The following is an 8336-nucleotide window of genomic DNA, read 5'->3' as shown; positions in this document are numbered from 1 at the left end:
TTTCCGCCCCATTACTTTACTAAACTGTATTAGGAAGATTTTTGAGAAAATGGTTAACAGACGACTCATCACTCTTCTGGAATTTCGTGGTTTACTAGATAATCGACAGTTCGCTTTCCGCCCAGACAAAAGTACTGATGACTATCTTACCGAACTTGAGGATATCATTAACTCTCACCTGGAAAGGGGAATCCATGGTGACGTTGTATCCCTTGACCTGTCGAAAGCATACGACCGTGCGTGGCGTTTTTCGCATTCTCAAATCTTTTGAAGAATGGGGAATCAAAGGTCGCATGGGTCATTACGTCCAAAGCTTCCTTCAGGATAGGAGATTTAGGGTCATCTTAGGCAACAAACCGATCTGAGTTGAGATGTCAAGAAAATGGTATTCCTCAAGGTTCGGTAATTGCCCCAACACTCTTCCTCATCTGCATCCAATCGCTATTCAAGGACATTCCGCCCAATATCTTCATACTAGTCTATGCTGACGACATCACCATACTCACCTTCCTCAGCATAAAATCCCTGTCCAGAAAACAAATTCAATCAGCAGTTCTGAGTGTTTCAAAATGGGCTGACGAACACGGTTTCACTATATCCCCTGAAAAATCCCAACTTCTACACATCAGCCGCAATAGAAAAAATATGTCAAAACACCCCGACATCACTTTAAATAATACAATTATAAAATCCCAAATATCCCTCAAAATCCTTGGTATTCATCTCGACCGAACCCTCAGCTTCAGGCATCAACTTAATAGCGTCCGCAAATCCATCAACCAAAGACTTAATCTCATAAAAGTAATCGGCTCCCGTATACCTTGCGCCCACCGAACATCTATCCTACAAATCGTCAACAGTTGGATTCTACCTAAGATGTTCTATGGTGTTGGCCTCTTCAGCAGAGGTGGTGATTTGGTAAGCAACAAATTAAGCCCACTGTATAATAAAGCTGTTAGTCTAGCTTCAGGAGCTTTTGCTACCAGTCCCATCTTATCCATTATGGCTGAATGCGGACAACTCCCTTTTGACTACTCCTTAACAACTAACGTTGTTTCCAAAGCTATCAGATGGCTGAGTCTGGGGGGTCGAAATGACGTCCCCCTGGTCACACGAGCCTCTGACTTATTCCAATCCCTCACAAACCAATTGCTTCCAGAAATAGCCGTATTACCTAGATCCAAAACCATAATCATGGAATCAACCCACCCCCAAAATAGATCTCTCTCTTCTAGATCAGGTCAAAGCTGGTGATCCACCTTCTATAATTCAAACACACTTCAACAAACTCCGCACTGAAAAATACCCCAACCACCTAACAATATATACAGATGGTTCTGTATATAACGGCTATGTTGGTTATGGTATTGCTAGCTTCTCTACACTCCCAAACATCAGTTCTGCCCTCTTCCCATCTTGTTCCATATTTAGTGCCGAAGCATACGCCCTTCTAAAAGCCACTCACTTATGTTCCACCCTATCGGATCGTTCCATAGTAATCTTCAGCAATTCTGCTAGTTGTCTACGAGAAATGAATTCTTTACTCCTTGAAACATCCCTGGCTTCAGGAGGCCGAAAGACTTGCTTTGGTCAACAGAGCCACCTTCTGTTGGGTGCCAGGTCACTCTGGCATCCACGGTAATGAGAAGGCTGACCGGTTAGCAGGTGTAGGTCGCAGCATGAACCCAGAGGATGTTTCCATTCCATCCATCGATGCTCAGAGATGGACAAAGGAGAAGATCCATGACTCCTGGAGCACTAAATGGTACAACAGCAGGGATATCGCACTCAGAAGATTAAAATCATCCACTTTCCCCTGGCCCGATAACATCAACCCCAAACATCGTCGCATTTTAACCCGTTTACGAATTGGTCACACCCGTTTAACTCATAGTTACCGTATTGACAAAATAGATCCCCCTACTTGCACATCTTGTGGTACCCCTTTATCTGTCCCCCATATTTTGATTGACTGTCAAAGTTACAACACTGAACGCTTGGCTTGTAATTTGGACGGCACCCTGGAAGAGACGTTATCGCCACCAAACGAGGAAGCTTTAATTGTATTTTTTAACCACCACCGGATTACTGAACCACCTTTAAAAACCTGCGATAAGGGACGAATGACCTTTGGGTTAAAGTCCCTCTCAAACAACAACAACAATTTTTCCCTCAGTCTTCTTTTGCGGTCGGACTGTGAACACGGTCGGGCGAGTCATTCTCGTTTGCACCCGCGTCACAGTTCAATTTGTTCCGTCGGAATAGGAAGACGCAAGGTTGATTTGCGGCGGCGATGGCTTGGGCGCTTCTCCGAGCGGCGAACTACTGCCGCTCGGAAATACGCCCAAGCCATCTTCATCGCCACTGCAAATTTATCCGCGCTTGCAGATTTCGACTCGTGATAAATTCAGCATCGGTGGTCAAGAAGCAAGCCCGCTAGGAACGAAATACCAGAAGCCCTCTGAGTTGCTGATCCGAGGAGCTGCTGCTAATCGAGCGTCGGACTTGTGGAATCGCTCGTCGTATAAGCAGATAACTTGCTCAAATTAATACATATGCGTTTAGGATTCCCCGTTTGACCATGGCAATCAACTGATAACATCCCGCAGTGCTATTTATCTGTGATAAAATCGAAGTTAACAAAGCCATCGGCCCTTTTCAGGGCCATCAAATGTGTGGAAAAGAGTTATAAGTAATATTTCCGACTTTATTTATAACGTTTCATATTCCTAAATAAATCTCACAGCTTCATACAATATCTCATTTATCATAAATAGTTGATGACACTAAACTTTGAGAATGTATCCGCGGGCGCTGCTGCAGTGCCGTCAGAGTGAGAGTGCTCAACATTTCACGACGATTTTAAAATAGAGTGGCATTTTCAACATCGTCTTTAATTTCCCATTTTTTAAGAGAACACTTCGATTACTAAAATTATCACATGTAACAAAATTGCGACATATTTCGAACGCTTATGAAACCAACTCACATCGACCCATTGTAATAATTTTGGCTCCTATGGATCAGAAATTCACCTTCATAATAAGGGACGATTCAAATATGACGTCCATCACTTTTTGGGATTTCTAGACCCACCCCCCTCCCCCCTCTGTCACGCTTTTTCCAATACCTAATACATGCACTGTCACTCTTTCATAGACAACCCCCCCCCCATAAAGGACATTATTTTTGGATGACCCCTAAAGAAAACTAATGATTATCAATAGTTAAGTATTGAACATTTAGTGAATGTCAACCCTTCCAACAATTAATGTTCGACCACATTCTCAGGCATTATCATTTTCCGCAATTTTCTAGCGATTCTAAGCCCAACACATTATTGGCACATACCCATTTCCTAGATTGGTCGATCAGAAAGAGAAGAGCACGAAAGGGAGGAGCATCATCTGCTAATCTAAGGGTTTAAAAGATGCTTCCTTTGCCTAATTCGATTTCATTCTATTTTCGCTTTCGAGCTGGTAAGAGCTCATCCGAATCTGCTTAGCGAGGAGCACCTCGCAGCCAGAAACTTGCTGAGCTGTTGATCAGCGTCTGGTTTGTGAAATCGCTCAAGATTTCTAGATTGACCTGCGCTTCCAGATTTCGGTTCGTGATAAACTCATCATCTGTGCAGATTTCGACTTCAGCCGTGTGATCCAATACCTGTTGCTGATGTTTGCCATCCACACCACGAAACATTCAACTGGTTCGTCTTATAAGCAGAGAACTTATACAAATTTCTACACTTGCGTTGGGGATTCTTCGTTTGACCATGACAATCAACTGATAACATCCTGTCGTGCTATTTATCAATGACAGCATCCGAGCTAACAAAGCCTTTGGCCCTTTTCAGGACCACCGAATGTGCGTAGAAGAGTTAAGAGTAATTTTTCCGATTATATTTATTACATTGCCAAGCAATGAATAATATTTTTCTCAAACTATAAGATCAGCGATAACTGGAGCTTTCATTACAATCCTCGAATAACTTTTTATGGATACATTGCTGTTAAATACTCAATATGAAATAAAATTTCACATTTTCATAGATATATATGACGAATGATTGATCAAATTGTAATGTTTATTCAAAACGAACTCACGTTCATCGGATAAAGATAATGTAAATTTGGGACATGATTAAACGTACATTTGGCTGCAAATCGTTATATGCATCAATATTAACGAAAGTTTCGAACACTGAAAACAGTATGAAGTCAAAACGAGCAACAAGAACGACATCAAATTCGGTTACATTAAACATCGTGGTCCTACGTCACCAGTTCGTATAACCCCATAGGGATGTACCCTTATAGTTTTGACGTTGGATAACGTCTTACGGCAACATACTGGAGTACAATTCCAAAAAACGAAAAATCGCTCGCGTTACGAAAAGTGGTTATATTTTGACGGTTAATAACTTACTAACGCCCGCATAGATTTTCAATATTCATGCACCAATCGATTGGAAATCTTTCTACGAATCTACTCCAATAGTGAAAACTATTGATTTGCATAACTAAACTATTGAATAACTGGTAAATATCGAGGCATGTCTTATTTTTCTTTCTATTCAACAGTTGCGATGAAAACGTCTAAATGTAGGCAATTTCCTTAGGAAATCCCTGATATTTAACAGAAATTTAATTACCGTCGATGGGGGTGACAATGGGTCTAGGGGGTGAGAGTGGGTCAAAACGGAAAATATGATTTATGAATTATTTCAGCTAAAAACGCTGATATTACTAAAATTAATGATTCATATGTTAGGGAACATATTATTACACATAATCGATCACAATATACATTTTTAGAAATAGTAGTTTTTGTTTACTATATCAATAATTTTTTTTTTCTATCTTTATTAACGAGATTTTTAGCCCGTGGCTAGTTCGTCTCGGGACCAACGGCTTTACTTCCCTTCCCCCGAAGGAAGTCGTCACTGAAATTTTTAGTGACTATCTTGGGGATGGGATTCGATCCCAGGTCCTCGGCGTGAGAGGCGTGGGTTCTAACCACTACACCAGGTCCGTCTCCTATCAATAAACTTGTATTTTAGATAAAATTTACAAAATTAAATTTCTCCTGTGCAAAATATCACGCATGTACTTAAACCTCTATCGTTATATTAGTAGAAGATGGGATGTCTATTCATTACACTTCACACGTATTTTCTGGAATCTATTTTATTTTTTTGCAAAAATTCAATTTTTTTTTCGGTACGGTGTCCAAAACATTAAAAATGGGGGTGAGATTGGGTCAATCAAGAACGATAGTAAATTAAATTGCAAGCCCACTTTTTTGACATTTTACGGTGTTGGGTGTTCTTTTTATCCATTAAGGTGAAGATGAATCGAAGCCTAACCTCAAATTTTCAAGAGCACGGATCTGGAGAACCAAACATCCGTTTAAGCTGAAAACCTAATCGATTGGTCACTGGCTGGTGGTGACCAATCGATTAGGTTTTCAGCTCAAACGGATGTTTGGTTCCTTAGATCCGTGCTCTTGAAAATTTGGACTTTGGCTTCGATACATCTTCACCTTAAGATGTGTTTATTCTTTCTTAATACAGCATCTCTGAAATATCAAACAAGTCTACTTGGAAATTCCATGCATTGAAAAACAATGCAACGCATTGTAGGGATTGAGAGGGGTACTATAGAAGATATCAAATAAGCAGGAGGGCATATAGTTCCAGTAACAATGAAAACCTAAGCAAACGGGAAAAGGCGAATGACACGTCAGTCTTGTAAAGTGTTTCGAGCGATGAAGTTGCGATGGAATTGCCCCTGTTGCAATTCGGCTGATTGAGCCATTAGTTTTGAATGTGCCGGTTCCTCCTTCCGGACACTACAATGGCACAGTTGGTAAGTATATTGTGCGCTCCCAAACATTCAAAGTCTCGGCCTGAAACGGAGGTACAAAAGTGGTAAAAACTTTGAATGTTTTCAGTTTTGTTTGGCATTGCCGTTGATGTAAACCAAGACGATAGAGGTTGATATTGGAATCATTTGTGTTGGTATTGCAAGCAGAATAAGCACAATAGTGACGTCATATTTTCGTGGTAAATTTTTGTTGATTTTATGCTGGATTGCTTTGATGGAATTCAGAGGTTGCGATTCATGTGTTTTTAAGATTTGTTTTTCTTGTTGCTTGTAATAAATTTAAATGTTGGATAAGAAATAATGTTATTTTATATTTATGAATGACCAGTATTATTCAGTGTAAGGTAAATAATTAAGTTGGAACACAATTGGAAAATGATATTGCGCGAATCCTTCAAATAAGCCCGACTTTATTTTGTTATGCTTCATAATTTGTTATAAGGTCAAATACATCAAGGCAATGCATAAACTCACCTGAAAGGGTAAATCAATTCCCCTGAGAGGGTAAAGTAATTCCCCCGAAAGAATAAAGTAATTCCCCTGAGAGGGTAAATCAATTCCCCCGAGAGGGTAAAGCAATTTCCCCGAGAGGGTAAAGTAATTCCCCCGAGAGGGTAAATCAATTCCCCCGAGAGGGTAGAGCAATTCCCCCGAGAGGGTAAAGTAATTCCCCCGAGAGGGTGAGAAGGGGAGGAGTGAGAAATTAGGGGTAAGGAGTAAGGAATGAGACATGAGGAATGAGGAGTAAGAAGTGAACAATAAGAAGTGTAGTGTGAGGAATGAGAAGTAAGAAATCAGGAATGAGGAATGAGATATGAAGTTTGAGGAGTAAGAAATGAGGATTGAGAAATGAGAGATGAAGAATGAGGAATGAGAAGTGAGGATTGAGGAATGAGAATTGAGGAATGAGGTTTGAAGAGTGAGATGTGAGAAATGAGGAGTAAGGAATGATGAGTGAAGAATGATGGGTGAGGTGTGAAAAGTGAGAAGTGAGGAAGAAGGAGTGACGAGTGAAAAATGAGATTTAAGGAATGAGGAATGAGGAGTGAGAAATGTGGTGTGAGGAATGAAGAATTACGAATCATATGTGAAGAGTGAGAAGTGAGGAATGATGAATAACGAATGAGGTGTAAGGAGTGAGAAGTTAGCAATAAGAAATGATGGGTAAGGAATGAGTTATGAGGAGTGAGGAATTAGGAACGAGGAATGAGGAGTGAGGAATGAGGAGTGAGGAGTGAGGAGTGAGAAGTGAAGAATGAGGAGTGAGGAATGAGAATGGATGTGTGAGGAATTAGAAATCAGAAGTGCGAAGTGAAGAGGAAGAGATGAGGAATGATGGATGATTTGTAAGGAATAATGAAAGAGGAGTGGGGAATGAAGAATTAGGTCTCAGATGTGAAGAGTGAGAAGTGAGGAATGAGGGATAACGAATGAGGTGTAAGGAGTGAGGAGTGAGCAATAAAGAATGATGGGTAAGGAATGAGTAATGAGGAGTGAGGAATGGGGAGTAAGGAGTGAAGAATAAAGAGTGATGAGTAAGAAATGGAGAGTTAGGAATGATAAATGAGGAATGAAGAGTGAGGAATGAGGAATGAAGAATGATGATGATGAAGTTGTAGATACAAAATGTTATCTCATTTTTTGGAATATATGTATGTTATCTTTAATATGAAAGAACTCAAGGACAACAAGAAATGAATGAAAGATAATAGATGAAACTATCTTACAATTATAAGAATAGATAAGGAGGAGAATGTAGGGATTGAGAGGGGTACTATAGAAGATATCAAATAAGCAGGAGGGCATATAGTTCCAGTAACAATGAAAATCTAAGCAAACGGGAAAAGGCGAATGACACGTCAGTCTTGTAAAGTGTTTCGAGCGATGAAGTTGCGATGGAATTGCTCCTGTTGCAATTCGGCTAATTGAGCCATTAGTTTTGAATGTGCCGGTTCCTCCTTCCGGACACTACACGCATTTTGACAACTTCTCAAACCAACAACTGTGTTTCGTGCGCAGCAACCCCGGGAGGGTCCATAATAAGCATTCGGACAAAAGTTTTCCAAATGCATAATTCGCTGGAAAATTCGAATGATTTTGTATGTTTCATACGCGTACTATGGAGTAAACACATTGAACTTGTTGTTAGACTCCACAAAATGTATATGCGTCTGTGATACCATTGCGGAAAAGCGTCGAGAATAAATTTCAGCTACTAAGGGGTCCATTACTAGCATTGAAACCTTACTTTGAACAATGCCGTTGTCGTTGTCGCTACCTACATATAAATGTATGCTAGAGCGATCAGAGTACCGTCAAGCTACCATTCACCGTGCATTTAAGTAAAAATTGCACTTCATAAAATTATATAACTTTTCCAAACAATTTGAAGCGTACTAGAATACCACTACGTAGCGTGAAATTATATGATAATCCAGGGAAAAATCTAAA

General features: G+C 40.2%; 1 long non-coding RNA gene across 1 annotated transcript; it reads left to right on the top strand.

The window, feature by feature from the left end:
• Nucleotides 1-5638: 5638 nt before the first annotated feature.
• Nucleotides 5639-6022, top strand: LOC110680620. The gene is made up of 2 exons (XR_002502944.1): nucleotides 5639-5867; nucleotides 5953-6022. It is a non-coding gene; the product is annotated as an uncharacterized LOC110680620 (long non-coding RNA).
• Nucleotides 6023-8336: the final 2314 nt, after the last annotated feature.

The sequence above is a fragment of the Aedes aegypti genome, unplaced genomic scaffold, assembly GCF_002204515.2.
Source record: "Aedes aegypti strain LVP_AGWG unplaced genomic scaffold, AaegL5.0 Primary Assembly AGWG_AaegL5_hic_scaff_1661_PBJ_arrow, whole genome shotgun sequence".
In the NCBI taxonomy this organism is placed as follows: Eukaryota; Metazoa; Arthropoda; class Insecta; order Diptera; family Culicidae; genus Aedes; species Aedes aegypti.
The sequence above is the reverse complement of the archived record's forward strand: the minus strand, read 5'-3'. Positions and strand labels throughout refer to the sequence as shown.